The sequence below is a fragment of the Lithobates pipiens genome, unplaced genomic scaffold (assembly GCF_037356315.1).
Source record: "Lithobates pipiens isolate NorthernLeopardFrog02 unplaced genomic scaffold, aLitPip1_a1.2 Scaffold_16, whole genome shotgun sequence".
Lineage (NCBI taxonomy): Eukaryota > Metazoa > Chordata > Amphibia > Anura > Ranidae > Lithobates > Lithobates pipiens.
This window is the reverse complement of record NW_027507748.1, coordinates 261,342,439-261,364,292: the sequence shown is the minus strand read 5'-3', so window position 1 is coordinate 261,364,292 and position 21,854 is coordinate 261,342,439. Positions and strand designations below refer to the sequence as shown.

General features: G+C 48.0%; 1 protein-coding gene across 1 annotated transcript in view; it reads right to left on the bottom strand.

Annotated features, from left to right (window-relative positions):
* Positions 1-21,854, bottom strand: part of SORT1 (sortilin 1) — a 234,401-nt gene that overhangs the window by 88,869 nt on the left and 123,678 nt on the right. The window lies entirely within an intron of this gene.

The window sequence follows — 21,854 nt, the reverse complement described above, 5'->3', positions numbered from 1 at the left end:
GTAGACTTCACTCGATGGCAGCTACCCCCAGAGCCCCCCCCCCCTTTCTTAACTGAACCCATCCTTACAAGCATGAACATGAGCCCAGCAGCTGCAGCCACTGTCTCTGTCCTCATTGGATAGATAGATCATTGGCTCCTGCTGCTGTCAATCAAATCCAGTGACATGAGAAGGGGGGGCAGGGCTGAGACTTGCTGTCTGTCAATGGATGCAGCAGTGGGACCCAGGAGCGTACCTGTACGGGTTCCCCCAAGGGAAAGTGGCTCTCCATGGGGGCACCCAGTTTAGGAGAAGGAGGAGCTGGGAGTGCCACCGGGGGAAACCCCAGAAGAGGCTGATGGGGCCGCTCTGTGCGAAACCCCTGTATAAGCATCTTCGTTATTTGAAGGAAAAAAAAAAACCTTTACAATCACTTTAAGTTACAGTGCAAGGCAGCTGGAGCAAGGAATTTAAGAGTCAAGCTACAAGATTATAAAAAAAAAAAAAAAATTAGAATGTGTCTACATTTTCCTTGATACACACTACCAAAGTCTAAGGATTAGGAAAACGAATGAAATGCACAGCCGTTAAAGTTAAAATCCAGGGGGGGGGGGCGTGGCCGACTTCCGGTATGTGAGGACTTGTTCCTGAGAGCTCCTGACCGCGCCAAAATCCTTACCGTATCCTGACCGGCCTGAGTACCGGGATCGCCCCGCTGAGCAGTGCACCTGATCCGGGAACACGCTGGGCACATGAGCATGGTCAATAAGTACGGCCCGTGGGTAGGTGGCAAGCCCGCGGACCTTTTGGCCCGGTTCGCACGTGAGGCCAGCCAAGATGGCGCCCGGACGGGAGCAGGGACGCATGGCGCAGCGGAGCTAAATGTGGGCCAGGGCACCGAGGGGGACCCAGACTGGCCTGATCTCCCGGATCCTCTGGCTGCTCCCCTGCCATCCCCTCCGCCTGATGCAGAGGAAGGAGGCTCCGGTGCACAGGTTAAAGAACCCACGCTGGCTCAGATTATGGACACCATCAAAAGCTGCCATGCGGCGCTATCTACCCAGATCGAAACCATCCGAGTGGACTTTGCCATACTTAAGGATGATGTCCAGAAAATCAGACAGAGGGTCAGTGAAGCTGAGCAGCGCATCAGCACAGTGGAGGATGACCTCAATCCCTTAATGGTGCAGGTGAGAGACACTGCGGCGGACTGCAAGTCCCAGGAAGCCAAGTTGGGGGACATTGAAGACCGCCTTCGGAGGAACAACCTCCGTTTTTTGGGGTTCCCGGAAGGTTCCGAGGGGAAACAGGCAGAAGAGTTTCTGTTATCCTGGCTTAAACAAACCTTTGGTACTGATTGTTTCTCTCACCTCTTTGCTATTGAGAGGGCTCATAGAGTCCCACTGAGGCAACAACAACCTGGCAGGTATCCTAGACCCATACTGGCTCGTTTTCTCTACTTCAGAGATAAAGAAACCATATTACGCAAAGCCCGCAACATGCCTGAGATACTTTATAACAACAACCGGATAACTATTTTCCCTGACTTTTCGGCTGCGACACAGAAGCAGAGGGCGGCCTTTCAGAGTGTGAAAATGAGACTGCGGGAGCGTAGCCTTCCATACAGCATGCTGTACCCGGCCAAATTACGTGTGGTCCAGGGAGGGAAAACGCAGTTCTTTACATCACCCAGGGAGGCTAACAACTGGATTGAATCCTTGGGCCCGGCTTAATAAATACTGACATGCCTGTTGCGGAACCGAAGAACGGCGAATGTTGTCCAGCCAGTGTCTACCTGATCTATGTTACACCTGGAAGCTCACATGGCTCTGACACCTGAAGTTTTACTGTATGTGCACTGTTGATGCGGCCTGGCAGGCTGGGAGAACTCCTGCTAACGACGCGGTCTGTACTGTGCTCTTTTGGAATCGCATACCCACCCTTGATCCCCCGGTCCGGCTGGACTGGGAGTATTCCCCTCTCAGGGGTGAACATGTCTATTGAGTTACAGTTGGGAGTACAGGTTCGTGGGTTGTTTGGGGCTACGGGCAGGGTGGGGGGTGGGGAAGTTCTGATCCAAGGTTATGGATCACAGTTCACTGCAGATAGATTTTTTGACTTTTGCACTATTTTTTATAACATGTTCGTATTGTGGAGTTTGAATGTTCCCTCCCTACTTTGGGGGGTGGTGTTACTGCTGCTCTATGCTGTACTGGGGGGCATGGGGGGGTGGGGTGGAGCGTCCTGCCCGTTCTCTGTGGATCCCGAGCGTCCCACTCATGGCCGCTGTTATGCTCCTTACTTGTTGATTTTAGTACTCACTCACCATGCAATCGCTTAAGTTAATATCGTGGAATGTGAGAGGCCTTAACTCCAAGATTAAACGTGCCTTAGTATTCAAATATATCCAGAAACATAATCCAGGTATAATTTTTCTCCAGGAAACACACCTGACGGGATCCAAGACCTTGGCCCTTCATAGGGCTTTCGTGGGCAGGGCGTTCCACTCTACGTATTCCAACTATGCCAGGGGGGTCTCGGTCTTGGTTTCCAAGACATTATTGTGTCATACTAAGATGGTCAAAACGGATCCTATGGGTAGGTTTGTGGTTCTGGTGTTGGAATTGGACAATAGAGTATATACGTTTATAGCTGTATATATTCCCCCCACCTTTTACTATAGAACTATGGGGAACAATAATGGAGGCTGCTCTCCGAGTCGCAGAGGGTCCCATTATTCTTGCGGGGGATATGAATGTGGTGCTAACACCTGATGCCGACAGATTTGGGATGGCGCCTAGGCATGGTTCCCCGTTGGCTCAGTGTGTTGGGTCCTATAACCTGGTGGAGGCCTGGAGGTGGAAAAACCCACATGTTCGAGCTTACTCCTGTCACTCCACCACGTTTAATACCCTTTCTAGAATTGATTTATGTTTTGTATCCAATGAATTGCTGCCGAGAGTGCTGGAGGCCCAATATCTGCCTCGTGCTGTCTCGGCTCACTCCCCACTTATGGTCACCTTTGACTTGGAGAGACCGAGAGGGTACGTGGTGTGGAGGCTGAGTCCATTGTGGCTCCAGGAGGAGAGTTTCGAGAGATCCACGCAGTCATCTATTGGTGACTTCTGGGTTGATAATCGGGCAGGGGCTCCTGTCGGAGTCACCTGGGAAGCGTTTAAGGCCACACTTAAGGGCTCGGTAGCCGGGGTTATTAAACAACTTCGATCAGACAGGCAGTGGAAACTTATGGAAGCAGAAAGGAAGGTGACAGATGCAGAGGTGGAATACATAGCAAACCCCAATTCCGATACGTATAGAGGTTGGAGGGAAGGGGTCCGCAATTTAGATCTTGTCTTAGTGGAAAAAACTTTTATATCAGGCGCAGCGCATATTTGAATTTGGTAATAAGAACAGTAGCCTGTTGGCATACCTGGCCCACTCGCAACAATCCCCAGCTTCTATACCCCGTATATATGACATGCATGGGACTTTATGTACCACACAAATAGAAATAGCGCAGGCGTTTGTACAATTTTATTCTGACTTGTATTCTTCTAGGGTGGACTATGGGGAGGAGGAGGTGTGTGACTACTTAACCCCCATCCCGCTCTTAGAACTGGGGGTGGAGGCGGTGCAGGACTCCCATTACGGTTGACGAGACGCTTGCTACAATTCGTGCCCTCAGCCCGAACAAAACGCCAGGTTTGGACGGTTTTCCGGCTGAGTGGTACGCAACGTTTGCGGACGGTCTGGCCCCCAGGTTGTTGCACATGTTTGAAGATGCCCTGGACCGGGGAGAGCTTCCCGAATCCCTGAGGGAGGCGCTTGTTGTACTGATACCAAAGCCGCACAAGGACCGTGAGCTCTGTGAGTCCTATAGACCCATATCATTGATTAATGTTGATGCCAAAATACTGGCAAAAATTCTGGCCCTAAGACTTAATAAGGTGATAGCGTTTGTTATTCACCCGGATCAAACGGGCTTTATACCCGGGAGATCGACGGCGATCAATCTGAGGCGTTTGTTTACCATTCTTCAGTCGGAGGGTCAGGATCCGGACACACGAGTAGTGGTGTCTTTAGACACGCATAAAGCTTTTGATTCCATTGAATGGTCCTATTTGCTGGCGGTCCTTGGGCGGCTGGGCTTTGGCCCAAGATTTGTGGCATGGGTGAAATTGTTGTACACTAGGCCGAGGGCGAGGCTCAAAGTGAATAATATTACAGACCCTTTTGAGATTAACAGGGGCACTCGGCAGGGGTGTCCATTGTCGCCCATGTTTGCCCTGGCTATTGAGCCACTGGCGGCGAGTTTGAGGTCGAACGTAGGAATCCAGGGTTGCCAGATAAATGACAGAGGAAAAAACGTCCCTTTACGCAGATGATATGCTCCTATATTTGGCAGACGCAGGGGATTCACTGAGGAACGCACTAGACCAAATTTCTAGGTTTGGTGCGTACTCAGGATTTAGAGTAAACTGGAATAAGTCCGTGCTTCTCCCGTTATCCCCCGACTATGATCCTGATTTACCACCGGAGGTACCCTTGCAAAAGGTCTCCCGGTTCCGTTATTTGGGGGTTGAGGTGCAGTTACCGCTGTTTAATTACATTAAAAACAATATTTCACCTTTGATTCTGAGACTGAAAGAAAATTTACAGACATGGCGTACTCTGCCCCTTAACCTTCTGGGTAAAATTAATATCTATAAGATGATATATCTTCCCCGATTTTTGTATTTGTTGTGGCATGCACCGATTTACGTTCCTAAAAGGGTGTTTCAGGGTATCAATAAAATCCTGGTCTCCTTTTTGTGGGGCGGCAAACCGGCTAGAGTGTCATTGGACACGTTGCACCTACCTACTCGCTTGGGAGGGCTGGCTTTGCCCGACTTACAGGGCTATTATCTAGCCTCCCAGTTGACGCATATACACTGGTGGGGATTCCCGGCGCTAAATATTGCCTTGGTGGCCCCCCAAGCGGCCCAGGTCCACTCTTATGAGGCGTTGATCAATGTGTTATATAGGAACGGGCCCTATCCTACACATGGCGCTGGTATCCTGAAGCTATCCCATAAAATATTCCATATTTGCAATGCTAAAATGAAGGGATCTTGTCTAGCTGAGTCTCCCGATGCCCCCTTGTGGCATAACCCCCAGCTGGTGGAGATCTTTAAAATGCCGGATGGGGACTGTTGGGCAAAATATGGGGTTAAGTATGCACATCAACTTTTCCGAGGGGGAATTTTCAAGTCCTTTACACAATTTCAGATGGATTACAAACTCCCCAATACATTCTTTTTTAGATATTTGCAGCTGAGGCACGCTGTCTGTGCACAGTATGGCGGACTGGAAGTGATACTGGCCCCTTCAAAATTAGAGCAGTTAATAAAGGAGGAGGATCACACCAAGCTTATATCTAGGTACTATCTGGCTTTAATGACATCTTCTTCTGTCAGGATGGGCAGGGTGTCCGCACAGTGGCAGTCGGACATTCCGTCCATCACAAGGGAGTCCTGGGAGGAGGTCGCGGATACGGCCCTCTCCTCGGTGATTTCGGCTAGGGACAAACTGATAGTTTCATTATCTCCACAGGATCTATTATACCCCCTTGAGGCTCCATAAGATGGGAAGGACGGACTCCCCAGAGTGTCATAGATGTGGGGGGGCGATAGGGGACTTCTTTCATATGGTCTGGCTATGTCCGGAAATTGTAAAATTTTGGAAGGCAATCCTTACATTTCTAGAGGATACTCTAGCCCTACCCAATATTTATTCTCCTGCTCGGTGCCTGTTGGGTGTGTTGGAGGAAGAAGGTATATCTGCATCTCAGAAGTCTCTACTTCGAATACTTTTCTGTTATGCCAAAAAGGCAATTGCTCTTAAATGGAAGGGGGCCTCCCCACCTTCCTTGCAATGTTGGATTGATATTGTCAATGGCGCACTGCCGATGTATAAATTAACATATACAGCCAGAGGAAGCACTAAAAAGTTTGACAAAATTTGGGCGAGCTGGATTCAATATGCTCCGTGTGATGGAATAACGGTTTAGGGTAGGGAGGGAGGAGGGATAGATGGTTGCTAAAGTAAAGGGTCTATTTCATGCTCAAGTTTCTACATATAATGGTGCTTATCTCCTCTAAAAGGGAGGTAAGAAAATAATAATAATAATAATAAATGAAGGTTTTGGTATTGGTGAGGCATGTGGAGGGAATGGGTTGGTGTCTAATTAGAGCAGTAGGATGGAAATGTTGTTATCAGTTGACTATTGTAACTAAGTGACACTGGTCCCTGGAGGCCAGAGGCAATTCCTTGATGTACATTTGAACATGTTGTATGCAGATGTGGACTGTTATTTTTGTTTGTTGTGAAAGAAAAAACAATAAAATTTAACCTTTAAAAAAAAAAAAAAAAAAAAAAAAAAAAAAAAAAAGACTCCCTTGCAGTGGGACTACCTTTGCAGTGTGGGGGCAGACTTGAGGCAGAGGGAGAATCTTTTTCCCTGGAGATGGGCTTTAAACCTTTTTTGCTGCCACCAATGTATATACTATGTCGGCAGCAGCAGGCTGTTTAACACACTTCAAACTGCTTCCACGGCATGGACCCCTGAATGTGTCAACTGTTCCCCCAGTGCAACCAATATTCCCCTACCTACACATTCCCTAGTTTCCACTACTCCCCTTGCAGGCTTGGAAACCATATGGGGGGGGGGGGGGGGAGAGAGAAATCACTGGATAGAGGGGAGGGAGACCAATGTCCCCTAGCTAGCAAGAACCCAGACGCGACAAGAGTTTCATGGCTTCTTTTTTCTGCTTTTACTTTCTCTGCCTGTGTGGGAAGAAGCTAATGGAGTACCTAGGTATCTATTGGAGTGCAAGGGAGACCTTAATCCCTGATGTCTCATTAAGGAGAACTTCTCAATACAAAAATTCTGTCACAAAGGGGGCAATTGATCCTATAGGTCAGGGGTGGCCAACCAGACAAAGACCAAGAGCCACATTTTTTACCAAGTTACCGCAAAGAGCCACATCATACGCACATGAACGTCACCCCATCCCTTCCTCATACACTCATACTTTTGCTCAGCTAGATTTATTGTAAATGTCACACACTGTTTTAACACTACAAAGACCACAGGCCAGTAATTTTCATCAAGTCAGTAATCTTCCTTTGAAAGTACATCCATGTGACAGAAGACAGCAGCTCATCTAATTTCCAAAATACAAATTGTTTTACAAACAGTGAACTGGTCAGGATAACAATAAACAGTTAAACAGTTAATGGGTCTTCTAGCCTGAACTAGCAGTAAATTCTTCCAAAAAACCATCACAGAAAGCATGCAGCACACACAGAGCTCTGGATAAATAACTGAAAAGAAGCTGAAATGGTTAACAGCCAGCCACGTGTCACACTATCTACAGACAGAGAATGTGCTGAGCAGATCTCATCAGTGTGCAGGTAAAACAGCTATTTAAAAAAAAAATAAAAAATAAAAGTACAGAGCATGACAGAGGGAGAAGGGAGGACAGATCAGTAACCTGCGCACTGCCCGAAGCCATTGATTTCTGGAAGACACTGCAGCCAGTGTACATGTGACATTGCTTGATCGTGGGACATCCCTAATCCCACGATCTTCTTCATTCAGCTAGCGCTCTGTGTGCTGTAGGACTGGTTTTGCTGTAGTTGTGGTCATACCTTCTTGTATCTCATAGGCTTCAGATACAGCGTGTTTCTCCTTCCTCTGCCCCCCCCTTCAGCCTCACTCCAGCACCTATGTATTCAAATGTGGCGGGCTGGGGAGGGTTACACTACCTGCTGATTGACTGTTGATGTGTGGGAGGAGCGGAGCAGGTCCTCGCTTATACTCTCATAACCAGAGGAGTGCAGAGACTCGGGCTGCCTGTCACTGTAAACCAGCCCACTGAGCCATCGGCCCACGGGGATACTCCCGGTAGTCCCGATGGCCAGTCCGAACGTAAGAGCCGCATGGACCCGGGCAAAGAGCCGCAGGTTGGCCACCCCTGCTATAGGTGTTCGCAATAAAGTGAAGTCAAAGAAACAAAAAAAAAGTACTTTGTTACACTACACATGTAACATTGTTGCACATGCTGGAGTCAAGAGCAATAATACTTCGCCTATTATTCATAGTTCACTCTAAACTGATTACCTGTAAGAACTTAAAATGTTCCCTTTGAAAAATTGGACGACGAGGAGGAATGTTGCATTTTAGTGCAAAATTAACTTAAGTGGATTTTTTACAGAACATGCGCTCTTCAAAAAAAAGCATTTGCTCCAATATTGTGCAAACACAAAATATTGAGGGGGTGTGGCCTGACAAGCAATGGAGTAAGACGTGCATGGAGAGCTCCCAAGCGCCGAGACTCCGGCTACCTATCCTGTGAATAACGCTACAGCCCAAACCCAGCGGACGAGAACGTATACCCGAGCGGTCTGATCGGAAACCATGTCCCCGCCGAAGCACCAAACCGGAGCCGCTGATAAGCTAGCTCAGTTCCGACTGCTGGGCGCGGACCAGCAGGCCCGAAGATGGCGCGGCCACCTGTGCGGGAGTGGAGCGGCACGCTCCGGACACGGCCAAAATATTAGATGCCATTGCGGGTCTCCAGGGCACACTGGCTGCGAAAAGTGACGAAGTAAAGACTGATATCTCCCTGCTTCGGCAGGATATGTCGAAGTTGCGGGACAGGGTCACAGAAACTGAAACGAGAATAGGGGCAGCAGAAGATATCCTCCACCCACTGAGACACACTGCAGAAGACATGCAGAGACAAATCCAACTACTACACTCACATCAGGATGACATGGAAAATGCTTAAGGAGATGCAATCTCAGATTCATTGATCTCCCGGAGAAGGTGGAGGGTAGTGACCCGGCGGAATTTCTAGAATCGCTCCCGATTAAAACGTACGGTAGGGAGGCGTTCTCCGTGATGTTCATGGTAGAATGGGCACAACGCATCCCAATGAGACTACTGCCGCCCGGAGCGCCTCCCCGCACTTTCATAGCCAAGTTTCTAAACTTCTGCGACCAGGATAAAATCCTGCGGCTGGCCAGAGAAAAAGGCAACATACAGGTGGCGAACAGAGTGGCAGTGTTCCCAGACTTCTCCGGTGAAGTTCAAAGAAAGCGGTCCCTATTCCAGGAAGTCAAGCGCCGCCTAAGAGCACAGCACCTGAAGTACACCATGTTATTCCCCACCAGGCTGCGAGTAGAAGAGGATGGCCGTGTACAATTCTTTGAGGATCCTACGGCAGCAGCATCATGGCTTGAGCAGCGGGGCAGACCGGCTTAATTTTTGGATCACTAAAGGTCCTGTGAGTATGAGAGACTTAAGACTATCTGCACCTTACCCTGAGAACTCCGGGACTTAATTGGTATAGTTGGGGGGGATCCTTTCTACGAACTTGGAATATGGGATCTGGCTGACCCCTCCCCCCTCCAGGGGAGAATTCCAGCAGAGTGTACTCCCACTCCCTGTAATGATGTTGCAGTTCAAATGTTACAGCGTTTACAAGGGAAATACCAATTTGCTGACTGTAGGTTGATGGGCAAGAAATGTACTGAATGGGGGCCGGATTTGCGGCGTGCCCGACCGGGGGGTGACGAGCGTCTTGCGCTGCCCCCCGGCTGGACAGACCAGCGCCGCCTCGGTACCCCATATGTACCTCTGAGAGGCATCGGTGAAACTCCTGACCTGGAACGTGAGAGGGATTTGTAACTAAATTAAGAGGACAGCAGCCCTGCAATTTCTTAAATCGCAAAAGGCTGATATAATTGCACTAGTGGAGACTCAAATCTGGCCATCTTCAGGCAGCTCTCAGACGCCCTTGGGCGGGTGGGGTGGGCTTTCCACAGCACGCATACTAGTCAGTTCAGGGGGGGGTCTTGGTCCTTATAGCAAAAAGGACCCCCCTTTGAGTTGATAGCGATGGAATCGGACCAACAGGGAAGGTTTTTATTCCCGCATGCACTTGTGGGAGGGAGTCCACTTCTGATTATGGCGTGTTACATCCCTCCTCCATTTACCTTTGAGGTGGTCATGAGAGGACTGGCATTTATGGCTCAGCACCCCTCGGTGCCAGCGGTATGGATGGGGGATTTCAACATGATCATGAACCCAGCGTTGGACAGGCCAAGGGGGCCAACATGTCAAGTTGACACCTCGCGGCCAACAAGATTCAATCGCATGATGACAGAGTTTGCGTTGACAGATGTGTGGCGTAGGCACAACCTGACCAAGAGGGCGTACACCTGCCATTCAACTAGCCGTGACACAATGTCTAGGATAGATCTTATCCTGGTCTCGGACACCCTGCTGTCTAGGGTGACGGGATCGGGATTTGCCCCCAGAGCACTATCCAACCATTCCCCATGCTAGATAACTATTTCATTGCCGGGGACGATGTCTGAGCGCGTCTGGAGGCTAAACCCATTTTTGGCTTTCCAGCCTGCCAGACAGAGGCCACAGCAAGGGAACTACAATATGTGTTATCTGATGATACTGCCAACTACACTAGCCCACTGAGATGGGATCTCTTTAACCACTACAATACAGGGCACTTTCGCCCCCTTCCTTCCCAGCCCAATTTTCAGCTTTCATCGCTCTAGCGCTTTCAGTGACAATTGCGTGGTCATGCTATGCTGTACCCAAATAAATTTTTTATCATTTTGTTCGCACAAATAGAGATTTATTTTGGTGGTATTTATTCACGACTCAGTTTTTTATTTTTTGCGATATAAGCGCAAAAAAGCGGAAATTTGGAAAAAAAACAATATTTTCTTTTTTCCATTTTAAAAGAAATCCAATAAAATCAAATTTTGTCATAAATTTAAGCCAAAATGTATTCTGCTACATGTTTTTGGTAAAAAAAAAAAAAATGGAGTTACGTACCGGTAACATCCTTTTCCGGGAGTCTTTCAGGACAGCCACCTTTGAGAGACACTGGCTCCTCCCCTCTTAGGAAACACCGCCTTCAATTTCACAATTTAAGCCTCCTCCTCTCTCCATCCCTCAGTTCTTCCAGAGTACCTCCGGCTAACTGGGGAGACACAAGAACACGTCAAAATAAACAATCAAACCTTTAATCTTACCTGACGGTCTCATGTGATGAGTTCCCGAAGATCTCCAAAAACCTGGGTGGGAACCGGTACTGTCCTGAAAGACTCCCGGAAAAGGATGTTACCGGTACGTAACTCCATTTTTCCCAAGTTCGTCTTTCAGGACAGCCACCTTTGAGAGGATAAGCGAGTACCTTGTCTTAGGGTGGGACCACTGCTTGCAGCACTTTATGACCAAAGGCTTGGTCTTTGGCTGACAGAAGATCCAGTCTATAGTGCTTCACGAACGTAGAAAAACTGAACCACGTTTCGGCTCTACAGATCTGTTCAGGAGACGCACCAGCCCACTTTGCCTGCGAAGTTGCCACTGCCCTGGTTGAGTGTGCTCTAATTCCAACTGGAGACTCTAACACCCCAACCACGCAAGTCTGCCCAATGGCTGACCTTAACCATCTGGCTATCGTACGTCTAAAGGCTTTGGAACCCTTCCTAGCCCCTGAAAACAACACTAAAAAGTGAATCAGACTTCCTGAACTGACTTGTGCAATCTAAATAATGAAGGACACATCTTTTAAGGACCAATTTATTAAGATGTGTTCCTGTTCTCTCACTGGCTTTGAACGAAAAACAGGCAGCATAATCTCTTGGACTCTGAGGATTAGAGGCTACCTTAGGTAAAAAGGCCAGATCAGTCTTAAAACTGAATGGTCCGGAAAAGGAGTGTCCTAACAGACAGGACTTCGAGTTTACTCACTTTCCTTGCCGTAGTGATCGCCACAAAAAACACAGTTTTGAGAGTGATCAACCAGAACGAGCGAGATTCCAATGGCTCAAAAGGTTCTTTTGTGAGAACCTGTAAAACGAATGAAAGATCCCGACTGGGAAGAGGGTGACCAAAAGGCTTGGTCTTTGCCTACTTAAGGCTCTAAGGAACCTTACTAACCCAAGGTCTGATATTAGATGCCTTTCCAGAAATACGCTTGAAGCGAAAACCTGACTCTTCAATGTTTCAGGGGCTAAACCTTTATCTGCCCCTGACTGCAGGAACTCTAGAACGGCTACAAGGCTGTGCACATCGAAAGAGTTCTCTGAGCACCAGCTATTGAACCACCTTGGTGCCGTGACCCAGATACGAACCGGGGGTGCTGCAGACACGACGCAGAGTACTAACCCCCATACGATCACGGCCCCCTACCTCCAGGAAAATGGTCTGAGTTTTTATTTACCTGCTATAAAGAAGAGTGGCTACTAAACAGTCTGAGACCCCTTTGCCCTTCGGCAATTCCTCCTCAGTAGCCAAGCTGCAAGGATACACCTGGGGACAGCAGATTGGGCCCTGGGAAAGGAGACACTCCTAGACCGGGAAAACCCGGGGGGGGGTCCCACAGACAGGCCCTTCAGAATGGAGAACCACGGCCTCCTGGGCCAATGAGGTGCGTTTAGAAAAAAGGAAGTAACCTCCACCTGAAACTTCCTTGACCCTGCAGGAATCAGAATGGGAGGGGGGAAAGCATAGCACCTAGAGAAACCCCAACTCTGTGCTTTAGTGCATCTGCTCCCGACCTCCCATCTCCCCTGTTCATGGAACAGGAGATGGCTTCTTTTGCGTTTTCCCTTGAGGCAAAAGAGGTCTATCGAAGGAATCCCCCACCTCTGGGTAATCTCTTCGAAAAACCTCCTGCTTGAGAACCGGGTTGCTTTCTTCCCGTGTTCTCCTGCTGAGGAAACCTAATACCAGAATTTGCTCTCCTTTCAAACGGATCACTGGAAGGACAGGAATTTAACATTCGGCCCATCTGAGGATGGCTTTCGCTAGGGCCCATAAGGATCTGCTCCAGGAGCCCCTGTCTTTTTGACGTAAGCCACTGCCACGGGATTGTCTCCATGACTCTTACATGAATTCTCCAGAGCACTCTCTGAAAGGTCCTGAGAACCAGATCTACTGCTCTCAACTCCCTCCAATTTGAGGATCTCTTAGACTCTTTCCTCTCCCAGGTACCCCATACCAAACGGGAGTCTAGGTGTGTACCCCAACCTAAGCCGTTCGTATCGGTTGTAACCACCCTGGATATCGGCAAAATCCATTCTAGGCCTTGTGACAAACGTGCTCCCTTTCCCAAAGGGATCTCTTTACCTGAGTTGGAACCGAAACCAAAGAGTCCCAAGACCCCTGACTGTGGTCCCAAACCTTCAAGATGAATAGTTTGCAGAGGACGGTAACGTGACCCCGTCCACTGAACTGCTGGGAGCGTGGATGTCAGTAAGCTCAACCTGCCCTTCCTCATTGAGTTCTGACGGTTGCCCTGGAGAAACAACAGTGCTTTGTCTACCTTCTGGATTTTCTCCAAGGAGGAAATACCTTTTGTTCTGTTGAGCCCAGCACCTACCCCAGGAAGGTGACCCCTTGGGAAGGATTTTAAGTTGGGTTTCTCTAGGTTCAGAGGCCAACCCAGGCTCACTAACAGGTCTTTTGTTACCTGTGGAACCCAAATCAACTGCGCCAGAGAAGGGACAAACAGGAGAAGATCGTCAAGATACACGATCACCGAGACTCCCCTGAGACGCAGGAAAGCCAGAACCTCTACCATCACTTTGGTGAAGATACGAAGGGGAAGGGGATAGCCCAAAAGGGAAGTGCTTTGAACTGAAGGTGTAGCACCCCTACAGAGGTTATCACTGCCAGCCTGAGGAAACGCTGGTGGCTCTCTGCGATGGGAACATGCAGGTATGCATCCTTACTATCGATGCCCTGAAACAGTTTTGGTGGAAGAGGTGCCCTCACCCAGTGACCAAAACCAACCGAAGCCTTCTGTAGACGACTAAGACACACAGACGCTTCAGGTTCAGGATGAGCCTGAACTTTTCTGAAGGCCTGTGAACCACAAAAATGTGAGAATAGAAGCCTTGCCTGTCCATCCTGCTGGGACCTGTATTACCACCTCCTGTTCCTCTAACTCCTGGAGAGAAAAGAAGGGCACACTTTGGCAGCTCAGTGACAAGGAGTCTCAAAAAGGGGGGAGCTCTGAAACCTCCAACCGGTAACCTCCCCTGATGATCCCCAACACAAACTGATTGGAGGTGATCATCTCCCACTGGGGGAGGAAGGCCCCTTTTTTTTTTTTTTTTTTTTATTTCCTTTTAAGGAAAAAGGCCTTTTTCTTATCAGCCGTGCGATCTAGCACTGCTTCAAGACCTGGCCCAAACAGCAGGTCTCCTGTAAAAAGGATTCCACAGAGCTTTGCTTTGGAGGTCTTGTCCCCCTGCCATGTCTTCAGCCTTGAGGCCCTCAAGGCTGAGTTGGTCAGAGCCGAAGACCTTGCATACATTCGCCTGGATTAAGCCGAAGCATCCGCAGTGTATGCTAACTCCTTAAGCAGCATGGGAAAGGAGGGTAAAAAAAGTCTCCTCTGCCGTCATTGCTTCATGCATTAATCTGGATAAGCCAACACTTCATATTACGTGCCACCACTGTGGCTGCTATGGCAGGCTTAAAGATTTTCTTATGAGAAAATCCCATGTATCCTTCAGAAGTGAATCCATCCTTCAGACCAAAGGGTCTGAAAGCATCCCCATGTCCCCAAGGACAGGTCAGTATGCCTGGACATCTGAAGAAAGGCAGCATCTAACCTGGGAGATTTTATTCCAGACAAGAGCTTCCTCTTCCGCCCGAAGAAACCTTTGTTTAAATGCACCAGAAAAGAAAGGTTTTCTTTCGGGACCCTGCCATTCCTGATGGCATCGATCAAGATGTCATGAGCCGGGAACACCCGCTTCCCCCAGGCCCTAGTACATCTGATCGTGGGGTGACAATGCCTTCTTTTTCTCTTGTATACCTAAAGTGGTATGAATAGCTCCCAAGAGCTTATCCACTTCATCCAGGGGAAGTTTATACCGTGAGGTTCTTTTGGGTTCCCCATCCAAGCCCTCACCATCAGATTCCCCTTGGGAGTCTGAGACGGCACTGTCAACTTCTTCCTCAACTTCCTCTCTGACACCCTCTGGATTCTCCCTTAACCTGCAGGAGGAACAGCCATCGGGTTAGGTGGAACACTCTGCTGTGCTGGTGAAAGAGTGCTCTGGAGCTGAGGCCACTGGAACCTTCACAGAAGCCGCTAGATCTGCACCCTGTTCTGCTGCCTGCTCCCTGATGGCGCCCAAATAGGGACCTGAACCCTGGACCCTCAGGTTAAAGGACTGATGCTCCACTGACTGAGCTATCCGGGGCTTCAAAACACTCTTTACAAAGTGCCTTGAACCAGGAATTCCCCAAAAGAGGCTCTATATGAAGGACACTCCCTCCTAGAACCAAGGGGGGACTTGCTCATGTCTTTCTGAGACCTAGAAATAAAAGAGAGGGCAGTATAAAATTTAAAAATTAAAGAAACACCAGCACTACTTAAGAGGACCACCGGGAGTGCCCCCCCCAGGATCAAACTCCACCTGGATCCCAGACGCACTGCCCTTCCCCCTGACCACCTAGGGGGAAAAAAACACCAGTGGAGCTACTGGTTATAAAGTAAGGGAACCCCTCCCCAGGATTTTCCTTACCTTTGAGTGGCTGGTGCCGTTAGCTCCAGGAGCTCCTGAAGCCACTGCTTCGGACAATCTCCTGTTGAGGAAGAGTGGTACGAACGTGCCTCCAACAGCTGCCTGTGCAACTTCGAAAGAGAGGCCGCACCAGCCGAACGCTTGGTCCTCCTTCCGACCGCGTCCGGAACCGGAAGACGCGGGTCCAACGAAGATGTCCGCCCCCACCAGAACTGACGTCGCCCGTCATCTGGTCCGGCCTCCAGCTCCAAGCCGACTGCAAACACAGGGGGACCTTGGACGTCTTCGGTGCAGCGCCCCACTGGGCGAAACGAAAGGATGGACCTCCCCAAAAACTTCCTGCTTTCACCAAGCGAAGATTGGAGTGCGTGTAAAAAAGGTCAGTACAAGAGTTCAGCTCCCCAGCCGACCGGACTGCCTAACCCGTTGAAGCACCCTCCTGGGTGAACGAACGGATGGACCTCTCAAACTTCCTGCTTTCCCCAAGCGAAGTTTAGAGCACATGTAAAACGGTCAGTACGAAAAACCAGCTCCCTGGCCGACCCGACTGCCGACCCCGTTGTAACACCCGACTGGGCGAACAAACGGATGGACCTCACAAACTTCCTGCTTTCCCCAAGCGAAGTTTAGAGCACATGTAAAAGCGGTCAGTACGAAAATTCAGCTCCCCAGGTGACCGGACTGCCGAAAGTAGACCGATAGACGATCGGACTGCCGAGTGGGGCCGGAGCTCCGCTCGGATAGCTTCAGTCTCGCCAACTGATTAAGCTAAGGTTCCTTAGCGGTGTCTCCCCGCCGGAGGAAACACCATAACTGAGGGATGGAGAGAGGAGGAGGCTTAAATTGTGAAATTGAAGGCGGTGTTTCCTAAGAGGGGAGGAGCCAGTGTCTCTCAAAGGTGGCTGTCCTGAAAGACGAACTTGGGAAAATTCCGTTAAGTGTATAATAATTGGTTTGTGTGATCACGGACATATGTGTGCAGATAATCATTGGGACATGTGATTTTAGTGGGACATGTTTTTATTATTAGGGACATGTGTTTTTATTTTTTGGGGACATGTATGTTTTGGGGACATGTGTGTTATGGGGACATATGTGGGGACTGTGTTTACACTGTGTGGTGTGTTGTGTGTTTACACTAGACTGAAGATCAGTGAGTAAAAAGCTGTAAAAAACAGCTCATACTCACTGATCATCAGCCGGCTGCAGCAATCTGCTCTCCTCTGCGATGACTTCTGTGTGAGGAGAGGAGGAGCCGATTGCCTAGCAACCGGCTGTTTGTTTACATCACATGACGGCCGTGATTGGACACGGCCGTCATGTGATCAGGAGGGCCAATCACAGAGCCCTCCTGCCGATCTGAGATGCGCCGTGTCCCGGTGACACGGGCGCATCGGGATCGCGCCGCTGCGCGGGCACGCGCGCGATCCCGCTCCTCCTGATGGACGTTCCTGAACGTCCCATCAGGAGTAGACGGCTCCCACCCGGCCATATATGTGCATTGGGTGGGAAGTGGTTAAAGACCATGCCAGGGGGTTGCTATCACGGAAAATCAACCGCCTGAAGCGGTCCTCTGGTCTTGTCATGCAGCTTTCGACCAGCACACTGCAAGAGCTGGAAGCCACCTTTAATACCAACCCCACCACTGATAATTTAAATAAGGTCAAAGTGCAATCTAGAGTGGCATCCCAATTACTTGTTGAGAAGGTTAAACAGCAAATATTCTTCAGAAAACAGAGAGTGTTTGAACATGGGGAGAGGGCCAGTAAATTATTGGCATAACTCACAAACTTCAATGACAACCCCCCCGTAGTGGTGTCCTTAAAAACCCTACAGGGAGAGTCGGTCACTGATCCTGCATCAGTAGCAGAGCTATTCAGGGAATTTTACGGGGGGTTGTATAAAACTCATCCAACGCACACCCAAAAGGACATACGGAAGAGCTTCACACTATAGACTTCCCTAGGCTCAATGCAGAACAAGTAAAGGCACTGGAGGCCCCCCGTCACCTCGGACGAGGTGGAAAACGCGATATCGCAACTTGCTAAATCCAAGGCGCCGGGCTTGGACGGCCTACCCCTGGAATTTTATTCTACATTTTCGGAGTTTCTTGCCCCCAAACTAAAAACAACTGTACCACAATATATTTAAAGAAGGTATACTTCCCCCCCCCCCCCCCCCCCTCCATGCAGGAAGCGCAAATTATAGTCCTCCCGAAGCCAGGAAAGGACACGCGTTTCCCAGAGTCATATAGACCTATTTCCCTCCTCCAGGTGGATATCAAACTCCTGGCTAAAATTCTGGCCTCTAGACTTAACCTGGTTATCCTATCCCTAGTGCACCCTGATCAAACTGGGTTTATGCCGGGAAAGAATACAGCCATGAACATCAGGCGGTTATTCATGAACCTCCAGGCCCACCACGATAACTCGGGATCCAGAGTGATAGTAACGCTAGACACGGCAAAGGCATTTGATTCAGTGGAATGGCCCTACCTATGGGAATGCCTGCGGAACTATGGTTTTGGGCCCAATTTCATCAAATGGGTGCAAATCCTATACCAATCACCGAAAGCGAAAGTGTTGGTTAACGGGTGGCTGACCAGTTCTAGCGCCAAATGCAGATATAGTATTGCCACATAAAAGAGTTGGCCTAATCAAATACCTGGGGGTGCAGGTCACGAGGGACTTGCGGGACTATTGCTCACTCAATGTAGAACCCTTATTCACCATGCTTAAAACTAAGACTCTGGCTTGGGCCAAATTGCCCATCGAGGTCATGGGCCGCATAAATATAATTAAGATGGTCCTACAGCCCAAAATTCTCTACATGGTGTGGCAAGCTCCCCTGAGCATTTCCCTCAGAGTATTCAAAAAATAAAAAATAAAAAAAGGAAACTATACTCAATACTTTTGTGTGGGGCCGTGGATGGCATAAGCTAGCATGGCTCACCCTTAAAAACCCTACTACAATGGCGGGGGGGGGGGGGGGGGGGGAAACATCACTCCCCGATCTCCAAGATTACTACATTGCAGCACAACTGTCTCATATGTACCACTTTAATACCACAGAGGCGCTTAGATACCGGGCTCTGGTGGGAGACAACCCGGGTAACCCTATAGTAACTCCAACACAGGCCATGTTTAGAGGGGGACAAATCCTTAGGAGACCCCATAGAATTAACTATGTTATGCTAGCGCACTGTCAAAAAGTCTGGGTAACAGCCATAAAAAACACTGAACATAGGACACATCCATTCGCACAAACCTCTATGGGCCAATAGTCACCTAGCAGAACTGCAACACCTACCCGACTCCCATCTATGGGCCTCTTATGGGATAATATTCCTCTCCCAGGTCATGAGGGACACGGGACACAAAACGTTCCACTCCCTTCAAGAAGAGCTTGCGCTTCCATTCGAATTACGATTTAGATATCTTCAACTACGCCATGCATTGAATACCCAATTTCGGCACTTGGGAATCTCCCTAGCTCGTCCCCAAATTTTGGATGTAATTTTAGGAATGGATTCTAAGAAGCTGATCTCTAATCTCTATTTCATGCTCAGGCTTCCTAAGGCGGTCACTGTAATCCAGAAAGCCAAGGCAGATTGGGAGGTGGACATAGGCGAGATTGGTGACTCTGACTGGGACGAAGTACTGGATAATGTTCAAAAGTCATCACCCAAGCTCTCAGACTAACGCAGCTCTACATTATACACCGTGCATATCTGACACCTCGGAGAATAGCCAAGTTCCGGGCGACCCAATCCCCAAATTGCCCCCTATGTGGTCGTGACCCTGGTACGTTCTATCACCTGATCTGGGAGTGTTCCAATTTACAACCATACTGGCTACAGGTAGTTAGATTCCTACACGATGTGATGGGCTCCCCACTGACGCCAGATACCAAAATATGTATACTAGGCCTGTTGCCTGATGCCGACATTGATAGACACCAAGCCACATTCACACACAAAACCCTGTTTCTAGCTAGCAGATCCGTGGCTCGAGTATGGATGCGGACCGCACCCCCTACTGTGGCTGACTGGAAAAGGGATGTGAACAATACCATACCGTATAAAAAATAGATTTACAGGCATAGGGGGTGCGAGCACAAATTTACAAAGGTTTGGGAACAATGGCTGGGAGACAGGGAAACCTGTACTTAGTTTTTGACAAGCACAGGTGCTCAGGAGAGATGCTTCACCTGTCAGTTCGGGGATAAAGGAAGAAATAAGAGAGGACAGCGGGAGGGTAAGGGAAGTTGGGGACGAAGAGGTATATGTAATAAATGTTTATGTATCAATCTGTAAACCATACCCTTGTTGAACCGCTGTTATGATGCCTATGTCTGTCATTGGAAAGGTTTGTAATTGCCAATACCATTACTTAATAAATTATTATTTTTTTTCACATATGTTAAAGTAACTTAAGTTTAAAGTTTAGTCAACCCCAAGCAGTATATAATTTCTTAACCACTTCAGACCCAGGCCAATTCTGACATTTCTCTCCTACATGTAAAATTCCTAATTTTTTGCTAGAAAATTACATAGAACCCCCAAACATTATATTTTTTTAGCAAAGACCCTAGAGAATACAATGGCGGTCATTGCAACTTTTTATCTCGCACGGTATTTGCGCAGCAATTTTTCGAACGCGTTTTTTTCAGAAAAAAAAAACAGTTTCATGCTTAAAAAACAAAAAAAAAAACAGTAAAGTTAGCCCAATTTTTTGCATAATGTGAAAGAGGAGGATACGCCGAGTAAATAGATACCCAACATGTCATGCTTCAAAATTGCACGCGCTCGTGGACTGGCGCCAAACTTTGGTATTTAAAAATCCCCATAGGCGACGCTTTACATTTTTTTACTGGTTACATGTTTTGGGTTTACAGAGGAGGTCTAGGGCTAGAATTATTGCTCTCGCTCCAACGTTCGCGGCGATACCTCACATGTGTGGTTTGAACACCATTTTCATATGTGGGAGGGACTTACGTATGCGTTCGCTTCTGTGTGCGAGCTCACGGGGACAGGGGCGCTTAAAAATATATATATTTTTTTTTTATTGTTAATTTTATTTTTTTAGTTTTACACTTAAAAAAATAAATAAAAAAAAATTGATGACTTTTATTCCTATTACAAGGAATGTAAACATCCCTTGTAATAGGAATATGGCACGATCGGACCTATTTACAGTGAAATATGGGGTCAATAAGACCCCATATCTCACCTCTAGACTGGGAAGAATAAAAAAAAAAAAAAAAAAAAAAAAAAAAAAAACTATCATGGCTTCCTAGCCAGATCGGCGCCGTTATTTTGAATACCGAGGCCGGGCGTGACGTCATACCATCGCGCCCAGCCTCCGAACGATCATAGAGACTCCGGGGACAATCTAGTCCGCCGGAAATCTCTATGATCACATGCTGGGGCCGGCGGATCCTGTGACCGACTCACCGATGGAAACGGTGAGTAGGTAGAAGCACCGGAGGGCGGTGGGGCGTCCCCTCCCGCCGTCCGTAAGAACGATCAAGCGGCGGAACAGCCGCTATGATCATTCTTATGGTGTAGGGAATCGCCAGCTGAAAACGGCAATATCTGAATGATGTCTGTGGACTCAGGCATCATTTAGATATAACCAGCGAAACCCCATGATGTCAATAGACGTAGTGCGGGTCTCAAGTGGTTAAAGCATATACTTAAAAAGAAAAAAAGAAAACATTGGTGGTGGTTTCAATATTTTATGTATTTTTTTTTTTTTTTTTGGGGGAAAACCAAAAACATAAAATATTGAAACCACCACCAATGTAGTCGCTCTTTTTTTTTTTTTTTTTTTAAAGTATATGCTTTAAGAAATTATATACTGCTTTGGGTTGACTAATCTTTAAACTTAAAAGTTACTTTAACATATGTGAAAAAAAAAAAAAAAGCAAAAAACTGCTCCGGCAGCAAAGTGTGTGTGTTATAATATATATTTTACACAATGAAATAAACAAATAGATTGGAGTCACTCATTTGAAAAAATTTAAGTAAGGAAAACCACCGATTTAACAGTTAAAAAAATAAATTAAAAAAAAGTATACTTCCAGCACATGCCGGGAATTGGTTGCGCTCTCAACCAAACCGTCAAACCATGCAATGGCTAGTGTGATAACTAGTCACATGTACAGCATCATAGCTTCCTTGGCTGAAAACGATAGGAGGATTTACTTCCACTTTAAAGTTCATTTTGCTTTTTGTATGGTCACAAGCC